The 14,231-nt window shown below is 41.2% G+C and overlaps 1 long non-coding RNA gene across 1 annotated transcript in view; it reads left to right on the plus strand.

Annotated features, from left to right (window-relative positions):
- The window catches only part of LOC143346427 (uncharacterized), a 122,882-nt gene extending 117,585 nt beyond the window's left edge, over nucleotides 1-5,297 (plus strand). Inside the window, exon 4 of the long non-coding RNA XR_013080420.1 lies at nucleotides 3,817-5,297. This is a non-coding gene — a long non-coding RNA (uncharacterized LOC143346427). The remainder of the gene's footprint in view (nucleotides 1-3,816) is intronic.
- Nucleotides 5,298-14,231: the final 8,934 nt, after the last annotated feature.

Below are 14,231 nucleotides of genomic sequence, written 5' to 3' on the forward strand. Positions count from 1 at the left end.
TGAAACTTCAAATATTCAAGACTTTGTAACATTTCTATTTAAAATTTTACAAGATATTAGGAAGCTGTAAGACCGCTCAATAATTTCTAGACACATCGAGATTCTCGAGGAGTTTCAGCGTTGTAGATCCACGACGCTGAAGCATCTCGAGAAAGTCAACAGATTTTTTTTAAAAAAAGAATTTACACAGTGTCTTCGTAGCGAGCGGTTCGAATAACGGTATAATCGGTATAATAACGTATCTCATTATACGGTTACGTTTCCTTTCTGTTAACGAGTATCTATTAACGACTGTCTGACGGCGGTTTTAATAGCCGAATCAAGGGTCTAAAATTTCGAACGACTCCGCAAGATGTTCGCTATATCTCTTCTACCGACTATACATCGCTCCGGATTGTTGGGCGTGTCACGTCAGTGGGTCGGCGAGCAGAACATATCGCGATAATGTGTTTCTAGGTCACTCACCGTCTGTGTACGTTTCATGGCGCGCGCACGCATTCCTTTCTCTAAAACCAATCGTGAATCCCCGGCTTTTTGCAACGCCCTAACGCAACCTCATCGTAGAAAGGACATTAACAATCTCGTTAAGCGAAGCTGCTACTCAAATTTTATCGTTATCGCCTCCCAGGCTCGTCCCGTGATTACAATCTCATTTTTAATCGCTCTGGCTTTTCGGTCGGGAGCATAATTGCCTACAAACTAACGATAGCAATTGTCACGATTGCCTCATCCTTGGACTATCGCTATATTATTTTAAGATTTCTTCTATAATGACATATATAATAACATTCTATAATGGCTATAATTCATTTCTAGAACTATAGTGCAACTCTAAAAGTGAACTTGTTCATTTCTAGAGCTAATCCACACTTTTATAGCATATCGATTCGCTTCTAGAGCAATATTAGAACTCTATCAGTCTCCTCATTCATTCATACGACGACGTTCCAAGTTTATCTGGATCCTAGTTCATTTCCAAGCTCTAGCAACATACTCATTCATTTCTAGAGCAATGTTGAAACTCTATCAGTGTACTAATTCATTTATACGTCGACGTTCCAAGTTTACTCGAGTATCAGTTCATTTCTATAGCGAACCCAAGCTCTAGCAACATACTCATTCATTTCTAGAGCAATGTTGAAACTCTATCAGTGTATTAATTCATTTATACGTCGACGTTCCAAGTTTACTCGAGTATCAGTTCATTTCTATAGCGAACCCAAGCTCTATCAACGTATTCATTCATTTCTAGAGCAATATTGAACCTCCAATAGAACATTATATAGCTAGAATCTAAATTTAGTAAACGGGAAGTACCCTTAATTCCCTCTAATCTCGCTCACCGCGACTCCCCATTGGATACATACTAATTTTACAACTTGTATCCAGGTTACCTAACAGGATCACCCAGAGTTTCTCAACACGAACCACCCCAAATTACGTAGACCGTTTCTCCTCTCTCTGGCGATAGCTTTATCAGCCTCAATAACAGTCGAAAGCGTTCCCCGGCGGAATGCTCTCGGTGTACCGTAACGATCGTGGATTTTTTCCACCGGTTCCACAGTATTTACCGAGCGCCTTAGACAACGGCTAGATCGATAAAAGACCGCGTTAATTGCCTTTCCATTAGACCGCGAGAAACGAGAGAGGCACGTGCAGAGCAGTCGGCGACCGGTCCACGACCGGGTCCGTAACAATCGGAAGAACAGTCGGGGCGCGCAGTTGCCCATGATCTAAACGAATTAGATCCCCTCGATGGGTTCAGGCGTCGGTAACGAGCGAGCCGAGCCAGCGATCGTTGGGCCCGATCGGTGGTAAACAACGGCAAAGCGAACAAAAATTAATTAACTTCCTACCGGGGCTGCGTCGCACCGGTGAAAGTAATTAAATCCAACACACGAGGTACCTGTTTCACCGTGTGCCACGATACGCTGGCTCTATTGTCGCGGTTTCCTACACGGCGTACCCTCCTATACGAATTACGTTGGGAAATCGAACAATGGTCGGCGAAAAAGCAAAATTTATACGAGACACGCTCAACTGGTTTTTCTAATAGTAGTAAAAACTAATAAATAATTTATCGTGCACGCGTTTATAAAAATTACTATAAACGTAGCTAGGTTTGGGCAATATTGTAACTCTACCAGTGAACTTGTTCATTTCTTGAGCGAATCCACACTTTTATAGCATATTGGTTCATTTCTAGAGCAATATTAGAACTCTATCAGCGTACTTGTTCAAACGTTCCAAGTTTACGTGGGTTCCAGTTCATTTCTATAGCGAATCCAAGCTCTAGCAACGTATTCATTCATTTCTAGAGCAATACTGGAACTCTATCAGTGTACTCATTCATTCATACGTCGATGTTCCAAGTTTATGTGGGTTCCAGTTCATTTCTATAACGAATCCAAGCTCTAGCAACGTATTCATTCATTTCTAGAGCAATTCTGGAACTCTATCAGTGTACTCATTCATTCATACGTCGATGTTCCAAGTTTACTTGAGTACCAGTTCATTTCTATAACGAATCCAAGCTCTAGCAACGTATTCATTCATTTCTAGAGCAATTCTGGAACTCTATCTGTGTACTTATTCATTCATACGGCGACGTTCCAAGTTTACGTGGGTTCCAGTTCATTTCGATAACGAATCCAAGCTCTAGCAACGTATTCATTCATTTCTAGAGCAATTCTGGAACTCTATCAGTGTGCTCATTCATTCATACGGCGATGTTCCAAGTTTACTTGAGTACCAGTTCATTTCGATAACGAATCCAAGCTCTAGAAACGTATTCGTTCATTTCTAGAGCAATACTGGAACTCTATCAGTGTACTCATTCATTCATACGTCGATGTTCCAAGTTTACTTGAGTACCAGTTCATTTGTATAACGAATCCACACTCTAGCGACGTATTCATTCATTTCTAGAGCAATACTGGAATTCTATCAACGTACTTGTTCATTCAAACGATACTCTTAAACATATGTTGTATTTTATAAATAAAAATGCAACGGAATCTAACAATGCTGCTGCAGAGTCGTAGAAACTTTCTTGAGGGAAGGAAAACTGATACACAACTTTGTAGCACGTGGTACGATGTTTGAAAAAAAAAAAGAGACATTCAGAACTTCGGAGGCGTACGGTGCTCGGCCATAATGAATCAAACGTGACTCCTTAACATAGGCCTGTAAAGGAACTCTATGACAGCGGAGAACGATTGTCTTGTTTCGCTTGAAGTGGACCAGTGAAATATAAAACAGCTTTTGTAAAAGTGACGATAAGAAAGTTAGTGGAATAATCCCACGTAACCGGTACAATACCACGCAGTAGGTGGTAAAACTGTATTCATACACCGCAGACGATAAGCAGGAGCAAGAAAGTCGCTTTACCAGAACAGAGAATCGCGTTTTATTCTAACGAAGCGAGCTTGGCAACGCGACTTAATAAATCTTACAATTACTCTGCTTGGCAATATTCTCAAATAACTCGTCGATCACTGCAAGCGTTGCGTAACGTTCACCGACGCTAAAAAGATATTTTTAAATAAAATACATTTTCTAAAATCACCTCTAATTTTCCTCGTTCAAAAATGAATGTTATTGGAAGCTTGCAATACCCAACATTTTATGTAATTGACTTTAGTAACTTCTAAACGCCTCTTAATCTAACTAAAAAAGGTAATACAAACGCTATGCGTGACGTAAAACGACTCAGTGGGGAAAGTAGAGTCGATTGCGGTTATTCGTAGCTAACAATCGTTTTAGTCTAGAGAATAATTGTTATTTCATGATTTCCTTGTTTTTTTTTTTTTGCAGGTTCCCCGGCGAAATACACATCGACCACGGAAACGGGGCTACGTTGGACCCGTGGCCATCGTTAGGGGGAGCCAGGGGAACGCTCGATATCGCGTTTCCTGGTCAGGAGAGGCCCGAGCAAGTGGACACACGCTCGGGCCAGCGCGTGTATCGACGGGGCTACATATTTATTTAACTAATAATAAATGGCTGTGTAGCTCGCAGGCGTACAACTTGCCCCGTATATAAGGACAATACATCTCTATTTTATTCGTTCGGGTATAATGGATAGCGGACTTTATGTGTACGTACACCGCGGTAACAATATAATCGTGATCCCACGAGACCGCTCTTATAAAGCCGCTTTTGCAAGAATGGCCGCTCACGTGAGACAATATGCGGAAATCGTATTATCCGAAGCCGCGGGGTAGAAACCGCCACCGCGACCGGGACAATAAGATCGACGTCGGCGAAAGGGCGGCTCGATACCCGTTGCTGACGAGCTTTTTCTCCTTTTTTCCATATCCTTTCTTCAGTGATTTCGCCTCTCGAAATACACAGACTCCTCGGCGAGAAGAAACGATCCACGGTGGCCTCGAAACCAAAAACTCAATTCCAGAAATAAAATTTCATTCAAATTGTCGGAGATTCTACAGGCCAAAATAAGACGAAAATCAAGAATAGTAATTTGTTTATTGAGGCTTCGTTAAAAAGTTATTAACGTTTAAAGTTCTGCTCGTACTAAATTTTTTTCTCGAAAATGCATAGGATTTCGAGGGTATGTGTAATGACCAAAAATGATTGTAATCGACCCTTGCAACCGAAAATAATTTTTTTAGAACGATTTGAAATCTTTTTTTTCCCGCGAGAAATTTAGGCACCTACCCCTTTGTCGATTTTGCTTAAAGATTCGTTTTTCATTTTTAATAAATTTGTTTAACGCTGTACGGAAATTTTGTCTTATACTTTTTTGTAGATATCCATGAGTTCTACTTCACAAAAAAATTTCATTGAAATATATTCACTATTGTAGGAGTTATGGTCGTTTGAAAATTGAGCCATTTCCATGGGGTTTTTCTCATTTTGCGGGTTCAAGGATCAACTTTTCGAATATTTTTGCGACTTCTACATATTCTCCACTAAAATACGCGTTGATTGCCTTTTTAAAAATTAAAATCGTCCAATCCGTTCAGGAGTTATGACTTTTTAAAAATTCGAATGAAATTTGAAGGAAGCATCTGGTCTCACATTAGATTTTCAGTAAGGAATTTTTTTCTCGAAAATTCGTAGGATTTCGAGGGTATGTGTAATGACCAAAAATGATTGTAATCGACCCTTGCAACCGAAAATAATTTTTTTAGAACGATTCGAAATTTTTTTTCCCCGCCGAGAAATTTAGGCACCTACCCCTTGTCGATTTTGCTTAAAGATCCGTTTTTCATTTTTAATAAATTTGTTTAACGCTGTACGGAAATTTTGTCTTATACTTTTTTGTAGATATCCATGAGTTCTACTTCACAAAAAAATTTCATTGAAATATATTCACTATTATAGGAGTTATGGTCGTTTGAAAATTGAACCATTTCCATGGGGTTTTTCTCATTTTGCGGGTTCAAGGATCAACTTTTCGAATATTTTTGCGACTTCTACATATTCTCCACTAAAATACGCGTTGATTGCCTTTTTAAAAATTAAAATCGTCCAATCCGTTCAGGAGTTATGACTTTTTAAAAATTCGAATGAAATTTCAAGGAAGCATCTGGTCTCGCATTAGATTTTCAGTAAGGAATTTTTTTCTCGAAAATTCGTAGGATTTCGAGGGTATGTGTAATGACCAAAAATGATTATAATCGACCTTTGTAACCGAAAATAATTTTTTTAGAACGATTCGAAATCTTTTTTTTCCGCCGAGAAATTTAGGCACCTACCCCTTGTCGATTTTGCTTAAAGATTCGTTTTTCATTTTTAATAAATTTGTATAACGCTGTACGGAAATTTTGTCTTATACTTTTTTGTAGATATCCATGAGTTCTACTTCACAAAAAAATTTCATTGAAATACATTCACTATCGTAGGAGTTATGGTCGTTTGAAAATTGAACCATTTCCATGGGGTTTTTCTCATTTTGCGGGTTCAAGGATCAACTTTTCGAATATTTTTCCGACTTCTACATATTCTCCACTAAAATACGCGTTGATTGCCTTTTTAAAAATTAAAATCGTCCAATCCGTTCAGGAGTTATGACTTTTTAAAAATTCGAATGAAATTTGAAGGAAGCATCTGGTCTCACATTAGATTTTCAGTAAGGAATTTTTTTCTCGAAAATTCGTAGGATTTCGAGGGTATGTGTAATGACCAAAAATGATTGTAATCGACCCTTGCAACCGAAAATAATTTTTTTAGAACGATTTGAAAAATTTTTTTGCGACTTCTACATATCCTCCACTAAAAAGTTATTAAGAGTGGTTCTCACTCAGCATGAGAAACTCTACTCACTGACATATCGACAGCTTTAGAATGTTCTGAGTGAGAACCACTGTCGCTTCGTAGATTGCCGTTCTACAGACGCAACTTTAAACGTTAATAACTTCTTAACGAAGCCCCAATCAACAAATTACTATTCTTGATTTACGTCTTATTTTGGCCTCTGGAATCTCCCATTAAATTTTCACTCATACACATACCGAACACCCTGTATACCGAACCGATGAAAATCTTAGCAACAATTTACCGGGCAATCTATCGTTTCAATCTATCCGTGACGCAATTTCCTATCGATACGAGAAATAATAGCTTCCTGAAGAAAGTTTTCAACGCGGTTGGAGAAACGGTGCGTCGACGACAGTTTGAAAAATCCATTTGAGGGGGTTATTGGGACGATCGCGGCAGTATATCATTGTTCGCTGGCTGTTGGGGACGCTCGAAAGATGTAACTCTGATCGTGCCAGCCGGTTGGACACTGAAGAATGCGAACGGTCAGAGTCCTCTTCTCGGCGAAGACTCCGGCTTGGCTCGGTTGATACAAAGCGAGGGATTGCGCAACCCGTCTCGACATTCGGAAACTGAAAGTGCCAGAAACGTATGCAAAGGAACGCCATAACGAGCAACGCAAATTGTTGCGTTTATGAACAATTGGTACGAATAATAGTGAACCTTGAAAAGCTCAAAGAAAAGACTATTAAAATAACAATCCTCGATATTATATAATTTATAATAATACCGAGTACTTGAACCATCGAACATTGTATCAAAGACAGTACTGACTTGGTCGGTATTTCGTTTACCACGAATTCCATCAAAAGTTTGTCTAGAATTGCCAAATATAATTAACCTAATCTCAAAATAGAGTGGTCATAAACGTTTCTATAAAGTTTTCTCATTGTTCTCGTGCACTGGATTTTATGGAACACCCTGTACAGCGGGAGATTCCACAGTGCGACACTCTGGAAACCGACGAGTGGACTATGCTGACCACTACTAACCATTCCTGTTACTTCTGACAACGTATAACGATTACGACTGGCTACTGTTAGCCTCTCCCAGCCTCTGCTGGCCTCTGCTGACCACTCCTGTTACTTCTGACAACGTATAACGATTACAACTTGCTACTGCCTGCCCCTGCTGGACTTTGCTTGCCACTACTAGCCTCTGCTGACCACAGCTGACCACCCCTGATGCTTTCGACAACGTATAACGATTACTACTGACTTCTGCTAACCTCTATTGGTCTTTGCTGATCTCTGTCAGTGGCCTCTGCCGAACGCTACTGACCACTGCAGGTATTTCTGATAATGTATAACGATTAATACTTACTACTGCATGCCCCTACAAGTCTCTGCTTGCCTTTGCAGGTTTCTGCTTGCCTCTGCATGCCTTTGCTGCCCTCTGCTCAACACTGCTGACCACCCCTGATGCTTCTGACATCGTATAACAATTACTACATGCTACTCTTCGCCCCTGCTGATCTCTGCTTCCCACTGCATGCCTCTCCCAGCCTTTGCTGGCTGCTGCTGACCACTACTGACCACTCCTGTTACTTCTGACAACGTATAACGATTACAACTTGCTACTGCCTGCCCCTGCTGGACTCTGCTTGCCACTGCTAGCCTCTGCTGATCACAACTGACCACCCCTGATGCTTCCGACAACGTATAACGATTACTACTTGTTACTGCTTGCCCCTGCTGGACTCTGCTTGCCTCTGCATCCCTCTACTGATCGCTGCTGACCACTGCTGACCACCGCTTATATTTCTGGCAACGTACAACGATTACTACTGGCTACTGCCACCCTCTGCTGACCTCTGTCAGCATCTCCCGACCTAAGCTGTCCTCTGCCAACATCTCCCGACGTCAGCTGACCATCGCTGACCACTGCTGACCGTTGCTGACAACTTGTGACATGATGTAATATAATATAATATGTTTATATGTATTAAAGTTTTGTATAATGTAAATCTATGACAATAAATGATATAATTTCAAAGTATTCAATGTGTTCTCATCATTTTTTACCGTCCTTTTCCTCTCCAAATCATTCTCTTACCTATAAGATGCGTACCACCTTCTTCGCAAGTTCACCAGCACTTTAGAAATGTTCCGGAAACTTTGGAAATCCGAATTTGACCTTGACCTTGGCCCAGTTTCGAAAGTGGGTCAAGGCCATTCGAATCTTAGAAAAATTCCGGCCGCTTCGAAAATCCAAATGGCCTTGACCCAATTTCGAAAGTGGGTCAAGGCCATTCGAAATTTTAGAAATCTTCCGGCCGACTTGGAAATCCGGATGGCCTTGACCCAGTTTCGAAAGTGGGTCAAGGCCATTCGAATCTTAGAAAATTTCCGGCCGTCTTGGAAATCCGGATGGCCTTGACCCAATTTCGAAAGTAGGTCAAGGCCATTCGAAATTTTAGAAAATTTCCGGCCGACTTGGAAATCCGGATGGCCTTGACCCAATTTCGAAAGTAGGTCAAGGCCATTCGAAATTTTAGAAATCTTCCGGCCGACTTGAAAATCCGGATGGCCTTGACCCAATTTCGAAAGTAGGTCAAGGCCATTCGAAATTTTAGAAATCTTCCGGCCGACTTGAAAATCCGGATGGCCTTGACCCAATTTCGAAAGTAGGTCAAGGCCATTCGAAATTTCAGAAATCTTTGGGCCAACTTGGAAATCCGGATGGCCTTGACCCAATTTCGAAAGTAGGTCAAGGCCATCGAATCTTAGAAAAATTTCGGGCACTTTGGGAATCAGGATTTGGCCTTGACCCAGTTTCGAAAGTGGGTCAAGGTCACCGGCATTTCAGAAAACGCCCCTGGCACTTTGGAATTCCAGTTTTAAGTAGAGAAACGGTTTCTTATAACTAAGGGAATAATGGGGAGAGGAAAAGAAAGGTAAAAGTGATGAGAACACATAGAATTCTTTGAAATTATATCATTTATTGTCATAGATTTACATTATACAAAGTTTTAATACATGTACATCATGTTAGAAGTTGTTAACAAAGGTCAGCGTGGTCAGCAGGGGCCAGCAGAGGTCCAGCAAAGGGATGCAGAGGCATGCAGAGACTAGCAGGGGCAAGCAGTAGCAAGTTGTAATCGTTATACGTTGCCAGAAGCATCAGGGGTGGTCAGGGGTGGTCAGCAGAGGTCAGCAGAGGAAGGCAGGAGTCGTAGTAATCGTTGTACGTTGCCAGAAATATAAGCGGTGGTCAGCAGAGGCCAGCAGAGATCACCAGGGGCGAATAGTAGCAAGTAGTAAGCGTTATATGTTGTCAGAAGCATCAGAGGTGGTCAGCAGCGGTCAGCAGAGATAAGCAGAGGCCAGCAGTGGGAAGCAGAGATCAGCAGGGGCGAACAGTAGCATGTAGTAATTGTTCTACGATGTCAGAAGCATCAGGGGTGGTCAGCAGTGTTGAGCAGAGGGCAGCAAAGGCATGCAGAGGCAAGCAGAAAGCTGCAAAGGCAAGCAGAGACTTGTAGGAGCATGCAGGAGTAAGTATTAATCGTTATACATTATCAGAAATACCTGCAGTGGTCAGTAGCGTTCGGCAGAGGCCAGGAAAGTTCAGCAGAGACAAGCACACGCTGACAGAGATCAGCAAAGACCAACGGAGGTTTGCAGAAGACAGTAGTAATCGTTATAGGTTGTCAGAAATATAAGCGATGGTCGGCAGAGTCCAGCAGAGGCAAGCTGTAATCAGGAGTAGTCAGTAACAGTCGCTGTATGGTGTAAAAAGTTGTCGGGAGTTCTGTACTTTTAAAGGGAGATTCTATTTCCACTTTGTTCGAATTTAATTCGTACCATAACAAATACTGATTCTATAACCGTCCTGGACACGGTAAGAATCGTAAGTTAACAATTATATTTCTTTCGATTTCGATATTTATTTCATGTAAAATACAAAGAGAATCTTCGAATACATAATTACGTTTTAATTGCGAACTTGGTAAATTACAAAAACCCCTCTTTCACGACTATACAATAAAAATGTTCAGCGATAAACGTTCATTCGATACACGACGATTTCTCTCATCGTGAAAGTATAATAATATACGAATAGCGCATGAATAGATGAAAAAGCATGAATAAAAAGGTTGAAAAGAAATAGTCATAATTATACGCATGTTGAGCAGACGAAAATCTAGACACGTCTGATCATCAGGGTCGCTCTAAAAAGACTGCCCCCTAGCGTAATAATTGGAAAGGACAATTTTCACATAAAATAAGACATCAAACTGTTTTTGCGTAAAGTTTATTGCGTCGATCGATATTTCGTAAAACTAATTTTATTACTTTCAACGATATCGTAAACCATTTCCTTTCACACGTTAACGGTATACTTTCCATTTACGATGCAACGAGGCTCGAGCAAAAATTTCATTCCCGCATCGGTCGATCAAATAAACCCCGAGTGATTCGATGCTCTCTTTGTCGATAAAGCACGTCACGCTATCCGGAAAATCATGCCTGTAGCCAGCTTCCGGAAAGCCACAATGGCGATTCGCGAAAATCTAAAACGGCGTATCCACGATATTCGATACGTCGCTAGAGCCTAGCCGCGCGAAATGTATTCCAGCCAGCAACATTCACTTCTAACTATCCTATTAAGCATGCGCAATCGCGAGTAACGAACAGGCGCCAGGCTAATGTCTAAACTAACCATAAAACAGCAGGGAAAAACGTCTAATTAAGCTCCTACGCGGAACACGGTGAATTTACGAGGTCGCCGAACAAGGTTTTGAAACGCCGTGTATCCGCCGCCGATACAGTTGTCCAGCGATCCTTGATAGACGGTCGGTAATAAGGATGGACGACCGCGAGCCACGAAAACGCCAGAAATGCCTGGTAACACCTCGCTAATCGACGCTGGTTGGCACCGCGGGGTGGAATTATAATTACAGCGAAATGCAAATCGTTCGCGTGGTACCGCGGAATGCGAGTCCGGCAATTAGGCTCGTGTTTATTGCTACGTCCAGCAACCGTATTTATTGCGTACGGAGGCTGACTATCGCTTCGTTAGAGAGGCCAGGCGTTTACATAGTTCTTTCTTTAACCGCGGGTTACCAACTGGCCGACATTACTTCGCTGTTTTATGCCGGCGGATTTTCGAACTACCGTGCGAGCGTGCTCCCGTGACAACGATAAAATTAATTGTTAACAAGCGTAACGAGAGAAACTTGATCCGATCAGCGCACGTAACGCTCTCTGTGAACGCACGTCGCCGCGATTTCCTAATCGTTTAACGATTTAGGTGCCAATCGAACGTTTTACCGATACCTGCCCCACTTCTGTCACGTTTCGCGGAACGCTCGTTGCCTTTTCACGGCTGATTCTTCGATATTTTCGTTATTTCATAGAATTCCTGAACGTACCCTAACGCGTCGTATCGAGGGTTAACCTAACCTCAAACACGAATAGAATCACACGCACATTTGTCATAATCGTTTGACCATAAATTCAGAATAAGAATTAAGGTTTGGTTCACGAAGCACAATTTTACACGACTGCTTCCAATGTACGAACAATTCCGGCATTGTTTGTTGCGCTGTTGCTGGCTCGAGATATCGAAGGATGTATCTTGAAGCTATCGCGTTTTCACGAATAGTAAAATTATCAATAGTAATTCGATCTGCAACGATTCACGAAGTCATTGCGTCAGTCGTTCGCCAGAGGCGATTCTAATCGCTAATCGGAACGCTTACGTGCCGGTCTACCGTAACCTTAAATCACAACTTCGTCTGTCGTACAAAGTATAGGAAGAAATGTTACACACGCGACCGGCTATCTTTTACGTGAAATTACTGCCGCGCGCAATTTGCGATCTTATTAGTAAAAGGAAATCCGTAATTGCGTGGGTAATGACGGTGCAACGCGCGTGCAGACGAAGGTTCGGTTTACACTGTAGTCATTTTTGACACACGAGCTAAAATAGTGTGCAATGCGCGTTTAATTCGACTACACATTTACACCGAGAGTATCCAGTTTATGCAAACCACAAAATAAGATGCAAATAAACAATTTTCTCCGAGACAAAATAAATGGTGACATTTGGGGAGTATTATTCGTGTAGTTATACAGGGTGTACGAACAGCCATGGGAAAAATTTTAATGAGAGATTCTAGCGGCCACAATAAGACGACAATCAAGAATACCAATTTGTAATTAAATTCAAAAATTTCGAATCGTTCTAAAAAAATTATTTCTAGGTTCTGGGGTCAAATACAACCATTTTTGGTGAATAGACATACCCCCGAAATCCTACCCACTTTCCAGAAAAAAATTCGAGAATGTGTGAAATTTTTCGACGAAATTAAAATGATTCAAATCGTTCTGAAAAAAATATTGTTAGCTTTAGGGGTCAATTACAATCATTTTTGGTGAATAGACATACCCCCGAAATCTTGCGCATTTTCGAGAAAAAAATTCAATACGAAGGGAACTTTAAACGTTAATAACTTTTTAACGAATCCTCCATCAAGAAATTGGTATTCTTGATTTTCCTCTTATGTTGGCCTCTAGAATCCCCCATTAAAATTTTTCCCAGGGGTGGCCGAACACCCTGTATTTGCGTAACGATATTCATTCGTTAACGATTAGCTTTCGACGTAAATCAAGTATTTGATTGCGTAAAATGCTCGTTATAACCTAGTTTATAATCGTCAAGACACGTTCTCACGTGTTTACGCGTAATCTAGGGAAATGCGATCGACAGGCGTGTCGATTCGAAAGAAAAGTCGCGAATCCGGCGACATGGGAAATATTTCCTGGTGAAATCCGGCGCGACCGCCTCGGTTCCAATGTGCACGAGTTTATTTTCAGGAAATACGATTATCGCGATCGTGCTTCTGGACCGGTGATAATTAGAAGTGATTATCCACCACTGGTACTTTCTACGCCGAACAATGGGGCCCGATAAATAGTGGCCGCCACGGCGCAGAAGGCAAAAGACTATCGTAAAGCAGAGGCTAAAATTACTGTTCTTAAGATATCGCTCGAGTACCGACGACGATCGTCGTACGGTAGGCTGGCCTGTCTTTCGCGATAAGAGATTTATCGTGCAAATTTCTACGGACTCAGCCGAATGTGTGCTCGGCCATTGAATTAATGCTCGGTGAAACGCGATGTGGCACGCGATTGGTTTAGTTACTTTTTCTTGCGATTTCGGCACGGTTTTCACGCCAGGCATTTTTCTTACGTTGGCAATGGCAGTTAATCTCTTCAACTTCACGGATAAGCTACGAACCATATAACTTATGGTTGAGGTTAGAGTAGGTTGATAGTCTTTAAATGTAAACAGTTACGATTGCAAGTGCAGCCCGTTCAGAGATGCGTTATTTACGCCTAGGGATTTGCAATATTAATGTATAATATTGAAATTCATATATCCGATTCTACATATAAGGTAAGGTTAATCTACATACTTAAACGCTAAGTTATTTATTCAAAGCCGCGTTATTAACGTAGGAAGTAAATGTGTGAATTTTAATATTGACATTGTATTAGCATAGTAATGTACTCAATCGTACGTTTAATATAATCCTGCTTGACGCCACATTACCATACGCAAGTAATACACTTTTCCGCTTGTTCTAATTAGAAGCACACACTCAATTAACGTACGCGATTGCATAAATGTCGCGTACTACGGCGTCGTGTAATTGCACAGAATGCTGTGTTCTTGTAATTCCTTTATTTATGATTTGTGGATCGTCTTTCTTATAAACAGAACGAGACGTGGAAAGTATCTACGTTTCTCGCCGTTTTACATTCACGTTACGCTAAAAATCAACATTGCGCGCTGTATACACAATTTAAAAATTTACGTTTTATTCGCCACAATGAGAGCTCTCGGGCAAAGAACCAGTAATAACAAATTCTGTAAGAACGAAAGGTGTTTTAAAAATCGGAATAAATCGAACCTTCCAGTCTGGTCTGAAAATA

Source organism: Colletes latitarsis, chromosome 10 (genome assembly GCF_051014445.1).
Source record: "Colletes latitarsis isolate SP2378_abdomen chromosome 10, iyColLati1, whole genome shotgun sequence".
NCBI lineage: Eukaryota > Metazoa > Arthropoda > Insecta > Hymenoptera > Colletidae > Colletes > Colletes latitarsis.